This window comes from Anser anser (genome assembly GCF_964211835.1).
Source record: "Anser anser genome assembly, chromosome: 3".
Lineage (NCBI taxonomy): Eukaryota > Metazoa > Chordata > Aves > Anseriformes > Anatidae > Anser > Anser anser.
In genome coordinates, this window is record NC_139722.1 from 48,207,613 (window position 1) to 48,217,987 (window position 10,375).

General features: G+C 42.4%; 1 long non-coding RNA gene across 1 annotated transcript; it reads right to left on the reverse strand.

The window, feature by feature from the left end:
- Window positions 1-899: 899 nt before the first annotated feature.
- On the reverse strand, window positions 900-9,923 carry LOC310896698. Its single transcript, XR_014581760.1, has 3 exons — window positions 6,732-9,923; window positions 4,635-4,788; window positions 900-3,146 (listed from the first exon to the last, which is right to left on the reverse strand). It is a non-coding gene; the product is annotated as an uncharacterized lncRNA (long non-coding RNA).
- Between the last annotated feature and the right edge of the window lie 452 nt (window positions 9,924-10,375).

Sequence of the window (10,375 nt, forward strand, 5' to 3'; positions counted from 1 at the left end):
AGTATTGTATGGTACTTCTTATCACTAAAAGATGACCTAGATTTTAGAGAATTTATCTGGGGGTTCATCCAGGATGAAGAGTTTTTCTCAGTTATCACATTCATCTCTTTTCCTCTAAGAAAACTACACTTCCTGAAATACGTGGATGTGCTTTCTAACTTCATGTAATCTGCCTGGTTACGTAAGCCTGTACCTTCACTTTTGAAGATTTCAACATATCCCCTGCCATATGGAAGCCACAGGAAATGATTTATTTGACCCCCTTCAATCCTCAAATGCTTTAACTCTGGACTAATGCTGTCACTACAGTTTATTGTCATGATGTCTGTTTTCCTGATTTCATTTGGTAAGTTCCTGAGTTTCACGGTAGAGTTAGTTGTGTCTCTTTTTGTTCTCCTGGCTTCCATTTGCTAGTAGTTGTTCAGCACAGCAGCTCAGTGGTGCTCACTGAGCCTCGTTTATGCCTTCCTAGTGCAGCTGCACTGCTACAGAGGGAACAGGTAACTAGACCCAGCTTAGCTCTGCCCACTGACCACCACCCTCCCTTCATACATCTGCTCTTGTTCTGGCAGCTTCTTCAAATGCTGTTGTGTTCAGTCACTTAGTTCACTGCAAATAACCTGAAAAGAAAAAAAATCTGTGTAAGATACCTCAGATCACTATGACTGATATGCATTGGGAAGTCTTCACGTCTGTGGCTGGCTTATATGTTTTGGGAAGGCGGTAACCAGTGCTGGCAGGGTGAAAGGTGATGCATGGCTTCTATAGATGGGTTCAAGGCAGTCATTTCTTTAACTGGCATTGCTGGGACTGGAAGACCTGCATCTGCAATGTGTAATTTAACATCCCAGTGCCATGCCTGGTATTGTCATTGATTCCCTGGGTGACCTCAGTCACATCAGTTAATTTCACAGAGCTTGTCTGGTCTGCATTATGCACTCTGTAATGGAGTCTATCAGGTGTTTGCACACTAGTTAGTCAGTACGAGACACTCTGGTAGTTAGCATTTCTAGGATGTTGTTATATCAAATACTAACTCAGGGGCATTATTAAAGCAGGTAGAAATGACAAGAAAATATTTTTTCCTCTTTGACTTAGTTGTTTGATGGTTGAAGTTGATGAGACAAGGCTTGGGAGAAAGGCTCAGGAGGCTGAAAGGCAAGAGAAAAGTCTTACCCTAACCAGGTCTACAACCCTACTGCCTTGTTGACTGCTGCATATCACCAGTGGCACAAGCTACAGCTTCCCCCGTGCAGTTTAATATGTAGCAAGGCCAGGCCACTGCAACCAGTCTTCATGGCCTCTTCGTCAGAGCAAAACTCAGGCAGAACAGAGAGCTGCACTCCCAGGATTTAAAACAAAGCCATGTCACTTCTTGTGGCACTGCCCTGAACCAATCCTTCACGCAGTGACTTTTACATTTTCCTTCCAGGCCACCAGCTGTCAGATGGTAACAATTTCCATCCACTTGCTGACGTGAGCTGGTTTTGAACTTTAATCCAGTCCATGTCTTAACTGTGGTGGCAAACACTTTTTAACTAAAAAGAGCCTTCAAAACAATTTATAAAAAAAAAAAAAAAAGAAAAAGAAACACCAACAATCCCAAAACAGCCCTTGTTAGCAGCACAGCTTTTATAAAAAGCTTGACAGATGTACAGAGGCAGATGATCCCATGAATGAAGGAAGCAGCCACTGTATGATTGCAGGAGGTTGGGGTTGCAGTGACCAAGGCACCTGGCCATCACCCCGTACCAACACCGTGCCCAAGGCTGGTGCCTGCCCCAGAAAGCTCGCAGCCTGCAGTCACCACGAGACACAAGATAGATGCCGACTGATGAGGGAACACAAGGAAACAATGAAACAATGCTGGTCAGCATGAGAAGCAGTAGTCTCATCATTAAATCATCTCCATTTACTTTCCTAATATGCTAACATTTTCTGCCACACACAGACCTCTTCCTCCCAGGCAGTACTGAGTGCCTTCAACTCCCAGGGAAGTCCATAAGGATGGAGAGACGTCAGCATCATGCATGAGGTGCTTAGCATTGTGCATGGTAGAGCCTAGAGAGTCAAATCTTGGCTACGCTACACCCTCTGGCTTGGAGCAACAGTCACCTCTGTAATGGAAAATTATTCTAATACAATAATACAGCTGGGAAGAATTTGCCATGTTTCTTGGACGCTAACAATTGTAGTTTCTTAGTCAAATATATACGGGTAGTACATAAAATGTTGCTCCTGGTACAGTTCTGAAGATGATTCCTTTCTTAAAGATAGACATTCATTATAATAAGAAAAATGTTGCCATTTTCTGCCCGAATCTTTCTCACTTGGGAAGTGAACAAGTCACTGCATTCTCTGACTATTTCGGACTGCTTTTTGCATGTTTCCCATGTGGCCAATTCCCTTAAATTTTCCTTTCCTGCATGGTGTTTGCTGCTGGGATTCATCTGGTGAGTCCCTTCTCCGTGCTCTCCCTGTTGCCTGGTGGCACCGTCACGTTGCAGATGTGCTGGGTTCATCTTCTACCCGTGATCTGGATAGTCTCATCTTCCTGCTGGAGAAATTTGGAGCGTTGAACGGTCTGGCAAATCTCAGAATTTGTACTAAACAGATTCCACTTAATACCTAGTATTTCTCTATAGTTGTTGCCATTGTCTGTGCCTTTGGTGGATTTAAGAATAATAAGGCTTAATCAACTATATTAACTCTAGATTCAAAACTAAATGGTTGTAAATTAATTTGAATTACAAAGATTAGCCTTAGGAAGGAAAAATGTGGCAAACACCACGGTCTTCCAAGCTAACCGCACCTTTTGGAAATTCCCAGAGTAGCTGATTCACTGGAATGACAATTACCCCCCTGCTTCTTTCCCCTCCCCCTCAAAGCACATTGTTTTACAGGAAACTTAATAAGACACAGTTTGTTAACAACAGTCATTAGGACTTTACTCAGATTGCTCACGCTGATGATAATCTTTGAAAGGTGATTTTTTTTTTTCATTCCAACGGGATTTCTCTGCTTATCCACACCTCCTGATTTCAACGGGAACCTGCCCTGAGTAAGGGCTAGGAACCCAGTCATGTATCACTGACGTCGCTGGGAATTTTCCCATTGAGTTCCATGGGACCAAAGCATATAGGATCCTGAAAAGTAATTGTAACACATTAGACACCCCTGCTCTCGTTTGTTGCACATTCAGTTTCTAGCAACAACAATAGTTTTAATTCCGGGTTGCTGGGATTTTTTTTTTTTTTTTTCAGTTAAATATATTATGAGTCAAAGGATGTTGGAGCCAACACTCCAAGGAAACAATGGGGACAGATCCTTCATCTTGGCTAAGTGCCTTTTGTGTCCTTGTGTGTGGCTACTTTAATTTGTACCAGAGACTAGCCATACACACACACGTACACATGTACACACATTAGATCCAGCAAGCCTAAGGATCAAGGGAGAAAAAAAAAATATTTTACAACCCCTTTTAGCTTCCTATTTCTAGCTCATCTTCACACACACAGAATAGAGAAGGAAAGTTTACAATATCTGAACAGAGAAGGGACATAAATAGTCACTATTTAAATATTACAGCAGTAGGTAGGTTGGTGATACAAAAAATTTAAAAAAAATAAATAAATAAATAGAAAAAAGAAAAAAGTAGGAGGCAAGAAAGTATTTAAGAACATGGCAAGCGAGAATGATCAGCACTGCAGTACTTTGCCTGCCTGCCTGCCTCTCTGAGTTATTCCCAGTTCACTCACACACATCATCTTTGACTGTACTGACCTCTCCTTTTCACTAGCTTCCACTCTTGTGTTACTTTCTTTCCTGTGTTTATATGTTGGCTCTGTTAAACTGATTAGTTTTCCTGTCTGTTAAGCTACTACATAATGCCTTGTAACCTAGTACTATACCCTACATAAATGCCACAAATACGTAAAATACGTATCAGGAAAGCAATATTTTCTACAGGGAATAAAAGCACTATTTTTAGCTCCCTATTTACACACATCACAGAGTCACAGCCTATCACCAGATTTAATCAAATCTATCTTTGAATTCAGGCAAAGAAGTTTGTCCATTTTAGGGAGAAAAGGACTTTTTTTAAGGCTGGAAAAAGCTGGCAGAAACCCTAGCTCAGCTCAGACCACTATTTGGGAATTCCCAGAATGCTGAATCACTGGGGTGGGCAATTACCACCCTCTTCAACTGTACAGTCAGAGATTTTAAAGAGCAGAAACGTATGCATGCTTAAAGAAAGGAAATGCAGTGTTAGTGTGACTGTTTCTATTGAGAGCAATTCCTGAGAAATCATTTTCTGTTCATAATGGGGTTTCCTCCTCTCTTAACCTCATTCTCACTAGAAATGTAACTAACCACAGAGATTTCTAAAAGTTTATCATCGAGAATTTTCATCCTCAGGGCACAGCTGCCAGGCAGGTTTTCTTGTGTGATCCAACTGCCCCATCACGTATTACTGTACTACTTGAGGAGGCCTAGTAAACAGAGACATTCCAATGAAGCCAATTGCTTGAAAGCCAGCAATTCTGGGGCTCTGTGTTCTGGAATTATTTAACATTATATCATGCTGAAAATTGTTGTTTTGTTTAATTTTGTTTTGTACATCTACCACATACCTTAAATAAGCAAAAGTTGGCAGTGACTTCCAGAGTGATACCAATGAAAGGTTTCCCATTGCACTGTTCCTCCGCTGGTGACCTCAACAGTGGAAGCAACCCACACTTCTGACTTGAGTTCAGCAGCTCTCTCCTGTGAGGTGCAAGTGCACATCTGTAATGCAGAATCAAATGACTGGATTTTGACTTTTTTCAGGTCTCAAAAGTCCTAAGAAGGTTGGTGGAGATGTATTCACAATACTCCTCTTTCACCAATCCATCAGCTGTTACAATTTTGATTTTCCTGTGGTCCTCCAAACCCAAGTGATCAGGGCAAACCAACCTCAAGCAATAAGAATCTGCCCAGAGGACAGATCCTATATTTTGATGTTACCCACTGCCAAAGCATCCTTTCCTAGAGGCAGCATTGCTGTAGAGGTACTGTTTTAAAGGAAATATATTGCAATTTCTCAACATACAGCCATTGGTTTATTGGAAGAATAATGAACCCCTCTAGCCCTGGCCCTTCCACACATTTGGAGTTTTATTAAAATGGAGAGGATGACTGTGTAAAGTATCACACGGAACAAAGTAGAGGGAGAAGTTTAGGAGAATTTACCTCTGTACTTTCCAAACAAAAGCCTGTCCAAGCACAGAAGGTCTAGACTCTAAGGTGATATTTGGACATCAAGTCTCGCTTACATCTTACTCAGCCAGTTTATTTCATAGGCTTCACTGTAAATTCCTTACCCAATTTTCCTCTAATCTCCACGCCTCCTAGATTAGGGCCTGTGTGCTCAGCACAGAAGCCCTTCCCAGATGCCGAGGTGCCACTGGCTGGGCGTTGGGACGATGTCAGCAGCGAGCTGCTCACCAAGTACCCGCAAGCGAGCCCATTGCACAAACCAGCACTCCCAGGAGGGTGTCTGCACGGCCTGTTGGGCCAGGGCACTTGCTTTCCTGCTGACCAAACAAAGAAAATCAAAGCTGCTTCTGGCAGCGCCCTTATTATTCATTGCTGCTTGGGAGCTGTCAAGAGGTACGTCTCACAGACGTGGTCCCTGTCCGGAGGGGCTGGGAGTGTTGCGCCAGCTGAACGGCGCCAGTCCCTCTTTGTGACCAAGCAGTCAGTCAGAAAGCAAGCCAGGCTCTGTTTTTGTCACTTAGTTTGAGATACACATCTACTAACTTGAGCTGACTGAAGTGATCTGGTTCTGAGCCTCTTGCCCAGGCCTCTTGCCCAGGCCTCTTGCCCTTCAGCTGAGGGAGAGATAGGGGATCGTTCAGAGCTCAGTCCATGTCACCCTCCCTAAGACAGATGTCTCAAACAGAAAGTGTCAATCTTTCTTCAAAGGTGCTCATTTCCCCCTGTTTATTGGACAACAGGTTCAGGTTAGGTGTCTACACACCTAGGCAAGCTCAGAGAAGGGTTCCGCCTCACCAGACGCACGCTGCAGTGTGGGTGCAGCCTGGAATGAAAACAGATCTATTTATTTATTTATTTATTTATTTGTTCTCGGCAGTCTAGTTTTGTTTTGCTTTGAAAGAACCAGTATTGCAATAGCAATAAGGCACCTCAACGTGTGGTAATACAGCGAGATATCCCCACGCCTAGTCAACTGAAAGTACTTGGCGCCCGGCCCAGTGACTGGCAACATCCCCTAGGCGTGGTGTTATCTCCCAGTATCGCCCCACCCTGACATGTCTAGCATTTCGTGCACCAGGATTAAGGTCCAGTTCTGCTACCCTTACTCACCGTGAGTAAGGATGGCGGGATCTAGGTCTAAGTGAATGAATACTGCTGTAATGAGGCAGTGCTTGTAACCTTATTATGCCAGTGAAAACTCCACGACCGGAGCTTTGAGAATAAGGAATTAATTGGCTTGAAGGAGTTTCAGTCTAATAACCTCTTACCAGAAGCATTAAGGTTTATACCCAGAGTTGGTTAGATTAGTTTCAATTTCAGGTAGTGGGTATCTATCCAATTACTCTCCTCCTCACTCGGGTAGAGCACATGCCATTCCTTCTGCTACTCGATATGCTAAGCAGCATGTGAGTTGGCAAGTTGGGCTGAAAAGCAAATTAGCATTATGCAAACTGCAGGATTCTGGCACTTACATTAGGATCAGTGATCTGACAAGAAATCCTGCCAAGCTACCAAGCCTTCCTGAGCCCAGAGAGAGCTGCAAACCCTAATCCAAGAGACCAGCTGACAACAACAAAGCAAAACAAAACAGGCTGGGGGGGGAGGGAACAAACTCTTGCTTTCTGGGAAGGGGGCCGGACCAAACACCGGGGTGGGTTTCCTACTCAGACCTCACTCTCAAATCACAGTGAAGAAAGAAAGAGAGAAAAAAAAAAGAGAGAGAGAGAGAGAGGAAGGAAAAAAGAGGGGGGAAAAAAGGACAGTAAGGAAAGAAGAAGGAGAAAAAGAGGGAATGAAAGAAAGAATTATGACCAACCAGCACCCCACTCTCTGGCACCCCAGCTGCGTGTCTGGTGGCACTGCTGCCTGACAGTGGGGCAGCGGAGCAAAAGGAGGTAAACCTATTTTGCCATGAAGATGGCCTCAGTTCCTGGTCTTGCCTCTGTGCTGGGGCAGCCAGGCTGCAGGTCTTGGTCCCCTTTCGCTGACTCTCTGCAGATGTGGGCAGTCACTGCAAGAGCAGCAGACGACAGCAGGGCAGTAATACCTTAAAGCACTTCAGCCGGATTCACCAGAATTCGTCTGTCTTAGTTTAGGTTGCTTCTAAGGCATCCCCAGGTAAAGATGATTTTTTTTTTTTTTTTTAGCTGTTGGAATAGGCTATTCCTGGTATTTTTGTCTGCCGTGTGCAGGCTGGATAAGGCCCATAATCTTTGGTTTGGATGGAAGGGAGAAAGAAACTAGAAGAAAGCGTACAACACTCCCTAAGCCTCAGTGAAAACCCAAGGGTATTGTGCATCCATTTGTGACTGTGTCTTTGAAATTATGTCTGAATTACAGCTTTATTAGGTAAGTTTCTGCAATACCTTAGCCACAGACAGCACCATCTGTTCGTACTAGCACTGTACAAATACAGCAAAAACACTGTGTGGACTCTCAAATCCTTTTGCAGTTCTTAAGTAGTAGAATATATCTAACCATGTTAGGACCAGATAGGATTTAGTTTTAGTTTTATGCATCAGTTGCAAGAGATTATGTTCCAATTACACTAACGTATGTTGCTTCATGAAGCAATTTCTATATCCTGTTAACAAAGATGGCTTTTTTTGATTGCAAGAGACATGCTTTAGCTGTATAAGTAGCTCTAAAACATTTGGTAATGATTCTTCACTTTAAGAGGGGAAAGTATAGTTAAATTTCTAGCTTTGTGAAGAGTAAGGCGTAGTCTAAGAAGTTCTTAAATCACAGGGCAGTCAAATACAGCAGGGTGAGAGAGATAGGGGTCTCATTACTGACGTTTTTTACCACTTTAGTGCATTGCTGGATTTTATACACCTGACCTTTGAGAAATGTTGGCTTTTACCTGGCTCACAGTTTCATCAGTCTAAATGTTTCATAAGGATGGCAATAAGTTGAGCTCTCTGATCCCCTGTCTCTCAGTGGTCATCAAATTTTAGTAGTTATCTCTACGCTGAGCTCTATAAACTCTGCTTTTACCTCTTGACCAATGCAAAGTCCTTTACTTTCAGTATTTGTTTTGGAAATGTTTTAGTTCAATGCATTAAAATCGGAACATGAGACAGCTTTTCAGCCTGTGAGTATTTATGAAGACCTGGCCCAGGTGCTGTGAACCCAGTAGACACAATGTACCAGCCATTTGACACTTTTGTGTGGAAGTCATTAAACCAAGGCAGTGGTATTATTAAAATAGAATTATTTTCTTCATGACATTTAGAGCAGGTTGCATTCATTTCCCTCTGAACATTCATTCAAAGGGAAAGAAACTGAGTCAAATTCTAGATTTACATTTCTCATGAAAAAAAATCTTCTTGCTTTGATTTTAGGTGGTTACTGGAAGTATACACAGTTCTGCATTGGCTACTCCAGACTCTTTCAAGTGAACTCACAAATAAACTCTAATTTTAGACAAACTTTTCTGCTCTGTCTCCTTTTGTCTGATCATAGGGCTCCCTAAACAGCATCCAGAAAGTAGGGACTGGTCTTTGATTTCAGTTGTCTGATCAGAACCCAGAACGGGGACCGCAGGAAATAAAGTGCACCAATCCACAGCTGCATAGCTGCTGCAGTACCGTTGGAAGAAAGTCGAAGGTTTTGTTCCTTGCATCTAGGTCACAAGGTCAAAATTAATTTGATTATGCTAAGAGGGGAGGCAACCTGAGTGCCTCTGGATAATATGATTTCATGATGGCAGGCAATCCTCCAGATTACACTGAGTTTCTTAAGAAATTCTGGTTGGCATTCAGGTATATATTTCTACACCTTCTTACCGCAAAGCAAGTCACACTTTAAGCTTTTGAAAAACGTAATCCTTTTCATGCAGGTGAAACAACTTAACATCTTCATTTGGCTTCTTCCTGTATAAAAAAGGCTCTACAAGCTGGGCAACAGAAGGCTGGGTTTTGACCAACTCTGACTTTTCAGGTGACTACGGGCAAGCCGATTCCCCACTCCCTGTGTCTCTGTTTCCTCTACCCCACACTGTTTTCTCTATTTACATCATCATCTCTTTGTGCAGTATAATTGTCTAGCACAATGGGGCCCTCAGTGGGAACCTCAAGGTATTTCCATTGTAAGAATAACAAACAACAGAAAGGAAGAAAAACAAATGAAGAAACACCACAAATACAAGAATAGGTTCAGACCTCATCAGACTGAAGAATTTCAGGATTCAAGACTTTTCAAAACCGGAAACAAAAGCAAATGAGGAGGTCCAAACCTGCCTTTTATCTATAGTAGTGATGCGTGCCTACAAAGATGCATTGCTTCTATTGTTAGAACATACTGAGTGACTGTACAATGAAATTCTAGAAATAGTACTACATCAAGCACCGTTGCAACCACACGACTTTACATTTTGCATCATGATCTTCTTCCCAATATAAATATTTTAAGTATTCATTTAGGAGCTTTTTCTCCCTTCCTACAAATGATTTATTTTGTTTTCTTGGAACAATAGATCACGTTGTTTTTCTCCTTCGGAGTTTTCACTTTGATGTGTCGACTTTGACTGCTAGAGGAAATGTTGTGGACCAGAAAAGGAGCCTTGCTGTGGTCCAACTTCACTGTAAACAGCAGGTGCAGCAGCTGCTGCAGGAAAGCTGCTGGTTTTCCTGGTCCTTTTCAGGGATGAAAGAGGGGGATGTAACAACTTATTTTTCTGGAAAATCTGAGACATGGGAAACAAAAATAAAGACACAGTTTGAAGTGTTTCCTTTATTTGTCAAAAGTCTCGACATGCAAAATAAAGGATATGTAAATGTTGCACATGAATATGTAAATACTACATGCAAATATGCAAATATTTCATGTGAGTATGATAGTCCTGGTGGTATCTATGAAGCTGAGCATCCCAAGCTGAACACTCAGCTGAGCTGTAATTTGAATTTTCTCCACAGCAGACCCAAACTGATTTCCATCAGCAGTTATGTAGCAACCTCTCCCAGTGACACAGAGAAGTACACCAGTAATTCTTCTATACAACTTTAAAAGAAAGGATATAGAAGAAAGTCTGCTGGTAAATATGAGGAATATGTAGTGAGGAGGATATGGGCAGTTATTACAGAATATTTGGCAGGGCTGCTAAAGCTACGGTGCC